The sequence below is a fragment of the Carcharhinus amblyrhynchos genome, chromosome 7 (genome assembly GCF_965287045.1).
Source record: "Carcharhinus amblyrhynchos chromosome 7, sCarAmb.v2.hapA, whole genome shotgun sequence".
In the NCBI taxonomy this organism is placed as follows: Eukaryota; Metazoa; Chordata; class Chondrichthyes; order Carcharhiniformes; family Carcharhinidae; genus Carcharhinus; species Carcharhinus amblyrhynchos.
The window spans coordinates 74,423,060-74,437,528 of NC_137330.1; the positions used below are offsets into that span (position 1 = coordinate 74,423,060).

The 14,469-nt window shown below is 41.9% G+C and overlaps 1 protein-coding gene across 7 annotated transcripts in view; it reads right to left on the reverse strand.

The window, feature by feature from the left end:
* LOC145345055 (amine sulfotransferase-like) overlaps positions 1 to 5,816 on the reverse strand; it is a 94,360-nt gene extending 88,544 nt beyond the window's left edge. For 4 of the 7 annotated variants that reach the window (XM_080192602.1, XM_080192604.1, XM_080192594.1 and 1 more), the window contains exon 1: positions 5,703 to 5,790. The gene's annotated coding sequence lies outside the window, so the exon portion shown is untranslated. Of the gene's footprint in view, positions 1 to 5,418; positions 5,609 to 5,702 lie in introns of those variants that run through there. The other 3 variants (XM_080192596.1, XM_080192603.1, XM_080192599.1) reach the window with 3 other exon arrangements.
* Positions 5,817 to 14,469: the final 8,653 nt, after the last annotated feature.

The following is a 14,469-nucleotide window of genomic DNA, read 5'->3' on the forward strand; positions in this document are numbered from 1 at the left end:
TTTTCTCTTGTTCTTGATTCTCCCTGAATTCCTAACATAGAACATAAGAAATAGGAGCAGGAGTAGGCCATCTGGCCCTTCGAGCCTGCCCCGCCATTCAATAAGATCATGGCTGATCTGTCGTGGCTCAGTTCCACTTTCCCGCCCTCTCCCCATAACCCTTAATCCCCTCTCTTATCAAAAACCCATCAACCCGCTTCTTAAAAATATTTAGCGAGGCAGCCTCCACCACTTCAACGGGCAGAGAATTCCAGAGATTCACCACCCTTTGAGTGAAGAAGTTCCTCCTCAACTCCGTTCTGAACTGCCCCCCCTTTATCTTGAGGCTGTGCCCCCTAGTCCTACTGTCTTTTTTGCCACTCTTTTGCCACAGTAATTTTAACCCCAGCGAGTTCGCCTCTACCGCCGTCAACGGCAGCCGATTCCACTCACTCACCACCCTCTGAGTAAAAAACTTACCCCTGGCATCTCCTCTGTGCCTGCTCCCCAGCACCTTTAAACCTGTGTTCTCTCGTAGCGACCATTTCAGCCCTGGGAAATAGCCTCCGAGAATCCAACCTTTCTATACCTCTCTACATTTTATAAACCTCTATCAGGTCGCCTCTCAACCTTCATCTCTCCAGGGAGAACAGACTTAGCTCCCTCAACCTATCACTTCTCCTGAGTTAAAGGGCTGCTTCACACAGGCTCTACTCCTGCTCGGAACAAAGCAACATAAATCAAGATTTTAAAAAACTGGTGAAGCCCAGGCAAACAACCCACATTAACACACTAACAAATCCTATCAGTATGGGCTCCAAGGGAACAATTTCTAGCAAACCAGAAATGTGGGGCTAAAGTACAAACCTACTCCCCAGAACTTCCAATTTCAATGTGGCCCTCAGTATCTGCGAATGCTTCATTGTTCACCACTTTGGCCACCAGAAGATCTGGGTCAAGATCTTTGAACCCACATTAAGATATTTAAAGTTGAGGTGAAACAAACAAATCATTGTGTTTAATCCTTGGAGTTAAGAATGTATAAACAGGCTGGAAACACAGAATTTGTCTTTCCTGAGAAGAATATTAAGAAGAAAAAAAATCTTCAATTGTGAGGTAAAACACATGGATGACACAGATGTAAGCCGCTCATTAAAGTTTAACTAGATTTTTTGATTTTTCTTTCGCAGGATGTGGCATTGTTTGTAAGGCTTGCATTTAGTGTCAAACCTGATTGCCTTTAAGAAGGTGCTGATGAACTTTCATCTTGAATGGGAGCAGTCTAAGTGGTGAAGATACATCCATAGTGCTATTAGGTAGAGAGTGCAAAGATTTTAAGTTAGTGGCAATAGAGGAACAGCGATAAAATTCCAAGTCAGGATGATGCGTGACTTGGACGGGGACTTGCTGTGGTTTTCTCCCGTACACGTGTTCCCAAACGATAGGTGAGCACTTTCTTTAAATACAACCCAGTAGCTAGGGGGCTATATGTCTGGCAGCTGGAAGCCGTAAGTTGAGTACTTGAACTGGAGAAGAGGTGGTAAGCAGTGTGTATGTAAAGAGCGCAAGCTTAACACAGAGATGCCGGGGACGGACTCTCGGATCTCTCACAGAGCAGAGCAAAAAGCCACATGGGTAGAAGTGGTGTTTGCAGAGAAGCTACGCGTAAACATAGCGAGGCCGGGGATGGACTCTAGATACTCCAAAGCAGTGGAGCGAAGAGCCACGTAGCTACAGAACTGTCAAGGGGCTAGACTGTGTGTACAGATGGGCGCAAGGAACTCACAAGGAGGGGTTCCAGAGGTAGAGAAGGGACGAGACGAGGCTGTGTGAGAGAACCGGCAGGGAGAGGTCCCAGGAGTATAGGTCTCCTGTGAGAAACTTGTGAAAGAGAGAAAGGGCGAGACAGGTTAAATTGGTTGGTCTAAAGCATTATAATCCAAAGAGGGAGTAAATGGTTAACAGAAAGAAGCAGACACGGGCTCTCTGTGTATGGCAAAGAGAGAGAGAGGATGTAATTGTGCGATCCATGATAATTTTCAAGAATAGAAATCCGACAGAGATTTGAGCTCTGCCACATTGGGAAAGGAAAATCAATTTCAAGATGGTGCTACGTTATGTCTGAAAGGCTGTAAGGAGAGTTAACCATTTCAGCACACAGTCGGTTTGATTTTGTTCTTGTCTGTGTTGGTTACAGAGGCAAAGTTGTAGAAGTAATTAATCATGCAAATTTTGAGCTCAACTGGAGAGATGGTAAGTGTAAAAGTTTTAATTTAGTAGGGATATTTAAAAGTGATAAAAACAAATTTAATTTTGGATTAGCCTGGATCAAACTTGTTGTTACTTTTGAAAATGTATTCTTGATAGAACTGACAATGAAAAGATAAATGGAAAGAATTAGTCCAGAGTGTTTGAAGTGATGATGTCAATCTGAGTGAACTTACTCCGTCCCTGCTGAAACAGGCAGAGAATTAATCCATTCTGTCCCAGACGGGATGGATCTTTGTGTTATAAAACTTGAAGTAGTTTTAAAACATGAAATCAAAAATCTAACACAAAGGAGAGTTACATAACATAGAATGGGGATGCGTGTTTAATGATGGGAATTATTATACTGCCATAATGCATTCCAATTAAAATGTCTGACATGGATATGCAAAGTAGTGAATCAACCATAAAACTGGAGGAGTAGTTTTGAACACAAAGTATACCCTGTTGTAAATTGTAAATATGAGAAGGTTGAAAACTGTATTAGATGCAAGAGGGGCTAAACTGGAGAGCCTGCCTATAACACCAGATTGACAGATTAATATAATTAGAGATAAGGGAAATAATTCAGTGGAGTAGATGAGAAAGGAAAATGAACAGGGTAATAAAAGATACGTTATAGAGGAGCTGATACTGAACAGAGGAGGACAGAATAAAAAGTGGGATGCATTGGATACAAGACAGACATTTAAAGAGATCCAATGAAGTAGAATATAGTTTAGGTGATAGCTGCAAATGAAGGAACAAAGTTTTCTTAAAGGAAAGAAGAGACAACATAAACATTAATGGACAGTTGAAAGCCCCAAACACTGTTTTCTGAGTTTGGGATGATTCTGACATAAGAAAATGTGCTGTAAGCAAGTTACCTTAATAAAATTATGTTATTTAATATAAGAACAAACAACTGAAATAAGTTGTGGCCTGGCTCAAATTGAAAGGTCTGATTTCCGTTTCAAAGATGTTATTAGGTTATGGTATTCGGGAAAAAAATAGTTTCCAGAGGACTGTGGGAAGGTTATTTGTGTACAAAGACTGGAAAAGGGATAAGATTTGATTTGATTTGATTTATTATTGTCACATGTATTAACATATAATGAAAAGTATTGTTTCAAACACTCTGGAATAATTCTTTCCATTTATCTTTTCATTGTCAGTTCTATCAAGAATACATTTTCAAAAGTAACAACAAGTATTGCGCCATACGGACAAAGTATACCATTCATAGAGAAGGAAATGAGAGAGTGCAGAATATAGTGTTACAGTCATAGCAAGGGTATAGAGAAAGATCAACTTAATGCAAAGTAAGCCCATTCAAAAATCTGACAGCAGCAGTGAAGAAGCTGTTCTTGAGTCAGTCTGTATATGGCCTCAGACTTTTGTATCTTTTTCCTGGAAGAAGGTGGAAGAGAGAATGTTCAAGGTGCGTGAGGTCCTTAATATGCTGGTTGCTTTGCCAAGGCAGCAGAAAGTGTAGACAGAGTCAATGGATGGGAGGCTGGTTTACGTGATGGATTGGGCTACATTCATGACCTTTTGTAGTTTCTTGCAGTCTTGGGCAGAGCAGGAGCCATACCAAGCTGTGATACAACCAGAAAGAATGCTTTCCATGGTGTGTCTGTAAAAGTTGGTGAGTCGTAGCTGACATGCCAAATTTTCTTAGTCTTCTGAGAAAGTAGAGGCAAGTAATAAAGATTTTTTAATTATTATAGGAATTTTCTGGAAGATTATGCCCAATGTAGGAAAGCCCTTAGAGAACTTGGTACAGGAAAGAAGGGCTAGTTAGGAAAAGATAGAGTGGGAAGATGCAGAAGTACAGGCTTTTTCAGATTTGAAACAGGCTTTGGTAATAGCCCCAGCTTTGGTCATTAAACCATTACATACTTTCTGTGAGGAAAACAATGGAATACAGGCAGCTGTAGTTGCTCAGCAGCATGGGGACAGATTGAGACTGATGGGGTGTTATTGCGCTCAGTTACTCCGTTGCCAGAGGGATGTATCGGTGTGTGAGGGCACTAGCTTGCGCATCGTGGGCAGTCAATATTTTGGAGCCCTTCATCTTGATGGAAAAATGATCCTCCATAGCCTGCATTCTCAGGAATTTACTCCAGGCAGCCAGTGTTCCTTTAGAAGCAGTGGTAATAAAAGTTCAAGCTCACCGGAAAATTGAGAGTATAGTGCAGCAACAAAATCATTTTGCCGATCAGGCAGCAAAGGCCTTGGTAAAACAAGATTGAGAGTGGACACAGCCTGTAGGGTTAGCAGCTGTCCCAGTTGAGGACAGTCCAGATATTGATGTAAAACAAGTGCAGGAACAAGCAGATGAAGAGTAAAGGGAGCAAATGGGAAAAAGATGGACGGCGGAAAAGTTATGATGGAGAGAAAGGAAAATAATAGTTCCTAAGAGGTACAGCATTCGCTGCTGAAGATTTATCACGGAACAGCACACATAAACAGGGACGAAATGCTTGATTATTGAAAAAATGTTAGTCTTGCTAGAAGTGTCTGCGGTGCACCCGAGTGGTGCCCTGCAAGATTAAAATGGGAAGTCAACCCAGATGCAAAGGATCCTGATGACTTCTCCACTCAGATCAACTTGATTAATTGTAGCCCGTCAGTGAAGCCATTGTACAATCTCTAATAAATTCTAGCTTCAACTAGCATGTCCATTATCTTGGCAGCCATCTTGTTTAAAACCAGAAGATGTGGGTCATCGGCTTCTGGAGATTCGTTAGCTTTTGAATTTCTCCATACTCTACAGAAATTAATTATTTCCTCAACCTCATTAGATCCTTGTCCAGCGAATAGTGCAATAACAGGTCATCTGCACTGGGAGGGGGTCAATTAGGAGTGCTTGTCGACATTGGTGCGGTACAAATAAGGCTGTCAATGGAGATGGAGGAGTAGGGGAAGGAGGTGGAATTCATGCTCCGAACATGGAAGCTTTGGGCACCTGAATGCTCGACATAGATGTGAAGGCACTCACCTATCTCTGAATCTAATGACTTGAATGAACCTGTCGCGTTTCCATAACACTTCAAGAAGCCTTATCCACAACAGTCAATGTTGGGGCAAGCTGAATGAAAGTGAGATTCCCCCTCCCCCCAACACACACATTTTGGGTTTCTCAGTGAATTAAGGAATAAGATAAATGCAAAGGCTTTTTACACACACCTGTCAGTTGACTTGACTGAAGGAACCAGCTTAATTTTAAGAGCCTCCTCGACAGCTCGTGAACAGGCGCTATGAACAGAAACTTGCAAGAACGCCCTTTCCCCGGTACTTCTCTCAGGAGACCCCTCTGTGTAACTGTTCACTCCACTACTTTGGTGTAGAACTCACTAAGGTAAGTGTCCTCGAGTCTGCACATTATATTTGATGGTATCTTGGCAAGTGACGTAAGCTAATCAAACGTAAAACCTAATATCCTGGACAAATTAGTCACATATTTTACATACCTTTGCAAAAACAGGGAATTGTCAAGGTACTGCCTGTTCCCCCCAGCCAGCACAAGTGAAGAACAAGATAGAGAACCTGACCTCCTGGGTATGTCTCCAAGAGTCATTGCAACATTTTTTGTTTGAGCGGTGGGGGGGTTAACACTGATTCCATTAATGCAAAGGTAAAAAGAAAAATAGCAGATACTGTAAATCAGAAATACTCACCGTTTTCTATTCTGATGGGTGCCACCCTTGAAGTGTTGACTCGATTTCTCTCTTCACAGATGCTGAATATCGCCAGCATTTTATATTTTGTTTTAGAATTTCAATTTGCTCTAGCGTAACTGGCAACGGAAAAAAAAACATCCTTCTGAATCATTCTATGGAAAGTTACGAATACACTCACTTTCAGATGACTTTTGCCCAGTTCTCATTTTTGTTTATTTTAGCTTTTAGCTAGTTCCAACGGATTCACGCCAAGACACAAACACCTGCTGGTTTAAAAGTTTTATTGATTTTTTTAACAACTGCAACCAACTCTCTGCTAGCATTGCCTATGATGTGGGTGTGCCGGCGTTGGACTGGCGTAAACACAGTAAAAAGTCTGACAACACCAGGTTTTAGTCCAACCTATTTATTTGATAATATACTCACTAGCTTTCGGGGTTACCCCCTTCGTCAGGTGAATGGAGAGTTCTGGCCTCAGACAGAGCATATAAAGCACAGACAGTTTAGAGATTACTGATTAAAATGCGAATCCTTACACCTAACCTGCTGTTCAAGACCTGAAGTGGCTGATAATGTGAGTGGAAGGAGCACTGATCACAGTTTAAAGAGATGTGTATTGTCTCCAGACAGTACAGTAAGTGAGGTTTTGCAAACCCAGGCAAGTCATGGGGGTTACAGATAGTGCGACATGAACCCAAGATCCCTGTTGAGACCGTCCTCATGTGTGCGGAACTTGGCTATCAGTCTCTGCTCAGCGACTCTGCGCTGTCGTGTGTCGTGAAGGCCGCCTTGGAGAATGCTTACCCGAAGGTCAGAGGCTGAATGCCCGTGACCACTGAAGTGTTCGCCAACAGGAAGGGAACAGTCTTGCCTGGTGACTGTCGAGCGATGTTCATTCATCCGTTGTCGTAGCGTCTGCATGGTCTCCCCAATGTACCATGCTTCGGGACATCCTTTCTTGTGTGAGAACCTCTCCGGCTACGTCGAGGGCATCCTGAAACCCATTGTACAAAGAACCCCCAGCTTTTGTCGCGACACTACGGACTTCCTACTGAAACTCAGCACACACGGAGCAGTTGAACCAGGGACACTCCTCGTCACAATGGATGTCTCAGCGCTCTACACCAACATCCCCCACAACGATGGCATTGCTGCGACTGCCTCAGTACTCAATGCTGACAACTGCCAGTTTCCAGATGCAATTTTACAACTCATCCGCTTTATCCTGGACCACAATGTCTTCACCTTCAACAACCAGTTTTTCATCCAGACACATGGAACAGCCATGGGGACCAAATTTGCACCTCAATATGCCAACATCTTCATGCACAGGTTCGAACAAGACTTCTTCACTGCACAGAATCTTCAACCGATGCTGTACACTAGATACATCGATGACATTTTCTTCCTTTGGCCTCATGGTGAACAATCACTGAAACAACTATATGATGATATCAACAAATTCCACCCCACCATCAGACTCACCATGGACTATTCCCCAGAATCAGTTGCATTCTTGGACACACGCATCTCCATTAAGGACGGTCACCTCAGCACCTCACTGTACCGCAAGCCCACAGACAATCTCACAATGCTCCACTTCTCCAGTTTCCACCCTAAACATGTTAAAGAAGCCATTCCCTATGGACAAGCCCTCCGTATACACAGGATTTGCTCAGATGAGGAGGATCGTGACAGACACCTCCAGACCCTGAAAGATGCCCTCATAAGAACAGGATATGGTGCTCGACTCATAGATCGGCAGTTCCGATGCGCCACAGCGAAAAACCGCACCGATCTCCTCAGAAGGCAAACACAGGACACAGTGGACAGAGTACCCTTCGTCGTCCAGTACTTCCCCGGAGCGGAGAAGCTACGACATCTTCTCCGGAGTCTTCAACATATCATTGATGAAGACGAACATCTCGCCAGGGCTATCCCCACACCCCCACTTCTTGCTTTCAGACAACCACACAACCTCAAACAGACCATTGTTCGCAGCAAACTACCCAGCCTTCAGGAGAACAGTGACCACAATACCACACAACCCTGTCACAGCAACCTCTGCAAGACATGCCGGATCATCGACATGGATACCATCATCACACGTGAGAATACCATCCACCAGGTACATGGTAAATACTCTTGCAACTCGGCCAACATTGTCTACCTGATACGTTGCAAGAAAGGATGTCCCGAAGCATGGTACATTGGGGAGACCATGCAGACGCTACGACAACGGATGAATGAACATCGCTCGACAGTCACCAGGCAAGACTGTTCCCTTCCTGTTGGCGAACACTTCAGTGGTCACGGGCATTCAGCCTCTGACCTTCGGGTAAGCATTCTCCAAGGCGGCCTTCACGACACACGACAGCGCAGAGTCACTGAGCAGAGACTGATAGCCAAGTTCCGCACACATGAGGACGGTCTCAACAGGGATCTTGGGTTCATGTCGCACTATCTGTAACCCCCATGACTTGCCTGGGTTTGCAAAACCTCACTTACCGTACTGTCTGGAGACAATACACATCTCTTTAAACTGTGATCAGTGCTCCTTCCACTCACATTATCAGCCACTTCAGGTCTTGAACAGCAGGTTAGGTGTAAGGATTCGCATTTTAATCAGTAATCTCTAAACTGTCTGTGCTTTATGTGCTCTGTCTGAGGCCAGAACTCTCCATTCACCTGACGAAGGGGGTAACCCCGAAAGCTAGTGAGTATATTATCAAATAAATAGGTTGGACTAAAACCTGGTGTTGTCAGACTTTTTACAGCATTGCCTATGACCACTAAAAAAGGTTTATGTGAATGCAAGGTGTTATGCTCCAATAATATTCTACAGGATGCTAGATTTTCATCACAGAGTGGCCCTGGAGATAGGAGGAAAGATGCTTGTGACCTTGCTGTAACTAGGAGAGAGTCTTGGATCTAACAGCACTTGGAGGGGTTCAATGGTTGAAAGTATATTTGTGCAGTGAATGCACAACCTTCAACCTAATCCTGAGCAGGCCCAGGGATGCCAGTGATAGTTTCTGTTGTAATCTGTCACTAATAAACACATCTGAAAGATCATTTATTTCACTCCATTGTAGTATTGTTTGCTAAATTTCTACTTGACGTGCATTGGCAAATTAATATAAAAAGCTCCATTTCTTTTCCTAAATGAAAGGGGTCATTGATGGCACTCGTTTAGTGTAATATGCTTTTAAGCATAGGAGTACAACAAATATGAATCAAAAGTGTATTTATTTCATCATGTCAAGGAGCAGTGTTAGTTGTAAATAATTTGTGCTTGCATTTTTTTTAAGATGGGCATGTTAGTGGATTGGCTCTACTAAATTCTCTCTGTGTATCAGAACAGGTGCCAGGGTGTGGCCACTAGGATATTTTCACACTAACTTCATTGCAGTGTTGATGTAAGTCTACTTGTGACACCAATAGATAAATAAAAGTATATTTATTTCATCATGTAGGGAACAGTGTTATTTGTAAGTAATTTATGCCTGGATTGTTAAATATTAGAAATAATGTATACATTTAAGGGAGCTTAATTTAGTGTTTTTTATTTAGGAAAGGGTACAACTCCAGTTCGATTCATGTCAAACAAAGGCATTTGCATGTGTAGGGATTTTTGGTTTCAGGTCAAATTGTTTTTCTATTGTGCTGAGAGACAGTTTACAAAGGGCAAAATGAACAGGAGCTTGGAGGAAGTTGAAATGTTGCTTAGCAACCAGGGGCCACTTCTTAGGTTTGGAAGGATTTTTGAGTTTAGTTTTAAACTGAACCTATAGCAATTGGAGCTGGGAAGCTAGAAAGAGGGAAACTCTCAGTTCTGCTTTTCAATGGAGTAATGCGAAAGAAAGCAAGTCCCAGAGAAGCTAAAGGACAGTTAATTCCAGAAACAAGAGAATGAAAAGAAGTTTCCAGCAAGATTTAAGAAAAAGGGAAATGAGGAACTGACATTGGAACAGGGTACTGTACGTTGAAGTTAAAGTCAGAGCTGCAAAGTGCAGATCTTATGGAATTAGCTAATGAAAAGCCAATGATATCAGACCTTACCTTAGGAGGGCTTCAGATATCTATGAAGTAAGCATGGAAACAATTTGTGCCCAAACCTCTGAGGGGCTTTGTGAAAACTCCTGGCTATTCAAGGTGAAGGAATACTGAAACCAGAGCAGGGAAAACCTGGAGGCAGACCTTTTCTAAAACAGCTGTAAACTTTGTTTGAAAGGAGAGTTGGAAACCATGGAGGTGGATCCTTGCTAAAACAGCTGAGAAAAAGCATAGTGGTTTGCACTGCTGCTTCACAATGCCAGGGACCTGGGTTAATTCCAACCTTGAATGACAGTCTGGGCAGAATTTACCAGCCACACTAGCCCCCAAGGCCAGACCTTTGCATGGTCTGCCTCACCACCCCCCCCCCCCACTCCCCATGGAATTTACATGTTCTTCGTGGATTTCCTCTCACTGTCCAAAAATGTGTGGGTTAGGCTGATTGGCCACGCTAAATTTTCCCTTAGTGTCAGGGAATTAACAGGGTAAATACATGGGATTATGGGGAGAGGGCTTTAGTGAGATTGTTGTTGGTGCAGACTCGATGGGTCAAATGGCCTCCTTCTGTACAGTAGGAATTCTATGAAAAATATGTTTTTTTGAGAGCGAAGTTTGGAAAAAAATACTTGTGTGGTAGTGACCTGGGGGGAATTTCAGGAGAAATCCACAGCAGCTCTCTTGGTTGGCATCAGCCACTTGGTTTCAAAGTCGCATGTTTGAGTATGGTCAGTCTGTGGGATTAAAGAGACTGTGTGTTTGCTGAGAACATTATAGCATAAAACATATTCTGTAACCTGTATTAGCCTTAAAATCTATGTACATTTGTGAAGTAAAAATGAAAGATTATTGTATTACAGTCAAACTTTCCACGTTTAATGTTTTGGTTGTTAAAAGATAATTGATAATCCTGTGGCTTTTTTCATCCAAGTTTTGTAAAAGCAAATAAAAGTTCTGGTATTTTGAGTAAGAGTTCCACTGTGGGACCTTCCCATTCAGTAGTAACCTCAGCTAGGATTGTCACACAGTGTTCGTGAGTTAATCACTAGGTTGCATTTCATTGTTGCTCCATTACATACAGATACATTGAGCATCCAAAATTACTTTGGCTTCTTGAGCATCTTGTGACCAACCTGCAGCAATGTATTCCATGCCTTGACACGTTAAGTAGGTATCCGATTGTATATGCCTCGGGTGTCTTACGGCATGGCAAATCAGAGTTTTTTTACTGTTACTGCTCTATTATTTTGCAATTCCAAGTGATATCGATGGGGAGCAGTTGCAACAAGAGCATTGTTAAGAACAGCTGAAGTCCTTCACTGAGGGGAAGAGGAAATAGCATAAGTGCCTCTGGCAGCTACAAGAACCACTTGGTAGACTATTTTGCTTGGCAATTGAGTCAACCACATTGCTGTGGGCCTGGGGTCGCATGTAGGCCAGACCAGGCAAAGACGGCAGATTTCCTTCCCTAAAGGACAGTTGTGAACCAGATAGGTTTTTCCAACAATCGGCAATGGTTTCATGGTCATCAGTAGATTCTTAATTCTAGATATTTTTGCTACTGAATTCAAATTCCAAACTGAGCTAATGGGGTCAAACCACCAAAGTTCATGGAGTCCATGAGAAAATAATTCTTTGATTACAACACAAATAGAACCAGCTTTATGTCATCTTTTCTGAAGTTACAGCAATTTAACAGTAGAACTTCTAAGGAAGTTTAGCTCCATTATATGGAAAGTAAGTGAATGGCTAACTTAAGCATCAAGAATGGTGTAGTATAAGATCTGCATTTCTTTAATGTCAATGGAAGTATTAAGCTCCAGAAAATAGTATCCACCAATAGCATGGAAGTCTCTGCCGTAAAGATTTAGAAATTGACATATTTGTCTGCCCACACAAGTACCAAGTCTCAAGTAATTTAAACCTAAAAGCTGCTGAACATTAAGAAAGAAGAAAGAGTACTGAAACTTTCATAACTACATCAAAAAGTCATCATCAGATCAGAAGATGCTAGTAACTATGACTAGCAAGAAGTAATAGGAAAGGCAAAACTGGTAAATAGATAGCCCAAATCAAATTAAATGTGTGGCTGTGATTGAGGCATCTCAACTTGTTTTATGTCAAAAGGAAACAAACTTGATCAAGTAGTCAATTACACACACTGATGAAGGAAGATGAAACTGGGAGAATGTTAATCATGACACTTTGACAGTTCAATGGAGGCGGGATATCCTACAACTACAAGGGATATAAGAACACAGATGAAGCAGCTTTTAGCTGTAGAGGTTGACATGCTACACTGGAATGGGAAGCTGGACTATCTGCTCTACCTAATGGAGCACTGGGGTAATGTTTCTTTATTTCTCTGTAAATTAATGCTGAAATATTAAATGTCATTAATCTTCAGTTGTGATCAAAAAACTGCTGCACTCAATGGTCTCCTAAGTAATGCATTTCCTCCTCTCACTTCTCACAGCTGCTGCTGACCTCTGAACCCTTCTTCTCTGCTGCCCCAAAAGCACACAGCTTCTGCCAGACTCTTGGGCTGCCGAAAAATTGCAAAGGTATGTTTACTTTAAATAAAGTCAACTTTTCAAAATGATAAAACATGTTAAATGAAAGCCCAGAACTTACCTAGCAGCCTGAAGCAGTAAAAGAACTCAATCATAAGTTCTGTGTGATCTCTTGAAATGTCGTTGCCAATGCCTACTTACCAAATAACACCTCAATTGAAGTTGCTTCCATCACACTTCCAGCCAGTGCATTCTAGACCTGAACTACTGACTCTGGGAAAATGTTTTTCTCAAATAAATTTTGCTTCTTTTGCAAATCACTTTAAATCCTCTCATTCTTGATCCATTTAAGAATGGGTACAGTTTTTCCTGATCTACTGTGTCCAGCTCCCTCATGATGTTGAACATTTGTATCAGATCTCTTCTCAGCCTTCTTCTTTCCAAGAAGAACAGTCCCAACCTCTCCAATCTATCCTCATATGTGAAGCTTTTCATCCTGGAACCATTCTGCACATTCTTCAATGCATTCACATACTTCCTAGTGTGGTATCCAGAACTGTACACATTATTCCAGTGGAGGTCTAACTAGTGTATTATCCAAATGTAGCATAACCTCCTTGCTTTTGTATTCTAATTTCCCATTAATAAAGCCCAGAGTACCACACACTTTATTAACTGTTCTTTCTAGCTGTCCTGCCAGCTTTAATGATCTATACACGTATAGACAGAGGTTCCTCTGCTCCCACACTCCAGTAAAAATTTTACCACTTATTTTATGTTGTCTCTCTCTATTCTTCCTACCAAAATGCATCACCCCACACTTCTCCATATTGAACTTCACCTGTCACCTATCTGCTCACTCCACTAACTTGTCTACATCCTACTGAAATTCTACACAGTTTACAATACTGCTGAGTTTTATCATCTGCAAACTTCAAAATTATCCCTTGCACACTAAGATCATTTAATATATCAGGAAAAGCAAGGGTCCCAACACTGACCCTTATCAAATACAACTAAAAACTTTCCTGCAGCCGGAAAAGTATCTATTGACCATTATTCTCTGCTTATTATTTAGCCAATTTTGTACCTATGTTGCTACTGTCCCTTTTATTCCATTAGCCAAAGCTTTTCTCACAAGACTGTTGTGTAGCACTCTATCAAATGCCTTCTGAAAGTTCATTACCTTCATCAATCTATTATCTCAGAAAACTCCAACAAGTTATTTAAACATAATTTCCCCTTTAGAAATACATGCTGGTTGTTCCAAATCAATACATTTTTAGATGTGACTACTAATTCTATCTTGAATAATTGTTTTTAGAAACTTACACATTACATAGTTAAACTGACCTGTAATTGCTGGAGCAATCCTAACAACCTTTTTTAAACAAGGGCATAACATTTGCCCTACTCCTGTCATCTGGCTTCTTCCCTGAGTCTAGAGTAGCCTGCAAGATTATGTCCAATGCAGCTGCAATTTTCATTCTCACTTCCTTCAACATCCTTGGATGCATCTCATCTGGTCTTGGTGCCTTGTCAACTTTCAGTAATGACAGTCAACACTTCCTCCTTATCAATGTTGAACCCACCTAGGAACAAAGCCTCCTCGTCTATCATCATGTCCTGGGTAGCACCTACCTCCTTGGTAAAGACAAATGCAAAGTATTCATTTAATGCCTCAGCCATGCCCTCTGCCTCCATGTGTAAATTCCCTTTTAGGTCCCTAATCAGCCCTTCTCCTCCTTTCACCTTCCTTTTCTATGAAGAATTTCTATAAAGATTTCTATAAAGGATTCCCCTTTATGCTGGCTGCCAGGTTTTTTAAAATTCATAAGAACATAAGAAATAGGAGCAGGAGTAGGCCATCTAGCCCTTCGAGCCTGCCCCGCCATTCAAGAAGATCATGGCTGATCTGTCGCTGCTCAGTTCCACTTTCCCGCTTTCTCCCCATAACCCTTAATCCCCTCTCTTATCAAAAACCCATCAAC